Source organism: Polistes canadensis, unplaced genomic scaffold (assembly GCF_001313835.1).
Source record: "Polistes canadensis isolate GaletaPanama2010 unplaced genomic scaffold, ASM131383v1 scaffold_62, whole genome shotgun sequence".
Taxonomy (NCBI): Eukaryota; Metazoa; Arthropoda; class Insecta; order Hymenoptera; family Vespidae; genus Polistes; species Polistes canadensis.
This window is the reverse complement of record NW_014569609.1, coordinates 264,843-265,558: the sequence shown is the minus strand read 5'-3', so window position 1 is coordinate 265,558 and position 716 is coordinate 264,843.

The window sequence follows — 716 nt, the reverse complement described above, 5'->3', positions numbered from 1 at the left end:
AAGATTAGGAGATAATTTTTTCGATATTTCCTATAATTATATTTCAATGGAATTACTTTCCTTCCTCTTGAAATTCTTGCGTAAATTCACTTTCTGTTATAGACGTATATCATAAATATAAAACAGATAAATTAGCATATCTATATATACACATGTAAATAAAAACGATTATTTAATTTAAAAAATGTTCTTTCATTAAATTATGCGAACTAAAGTCAAGAAATGGATAAAAACAGGTTTCGTAAATTCATTCACAATTGTAGACATATATTATAAATATAAAAAAAATAAATCGGCATATATCTATATATACACATATATATGATAATGATTATTTAATTTGAAAAGTATTCTTACATTAATTATGCGAACTAAAGTCTAGAAATGGATAAAAACAGGTTTCCTAAATTCATTCACAATTATAATATTATATATATTTAATATATATATTATATATTATATATATTAGCCAACGGGTATGGCGCGGTGACAACACAAGTTCCTGCTTCGATCATTTAAGTCAAGCAGCGCTTGAGTACGATTAGAATTTGGATAGGTGACCGGTTTGAGAAGAAAAGTTTGAAATTGCATTGCCAGCGCATTGTAAATATCGACGGACAACTTCGTGGTGTCGATTTTTCGGTCGCATCTAACTTCACTTTCCAAAACGCGCCAAAAGAAGTATAACTTTAAAAATAATATATTATATATATTTA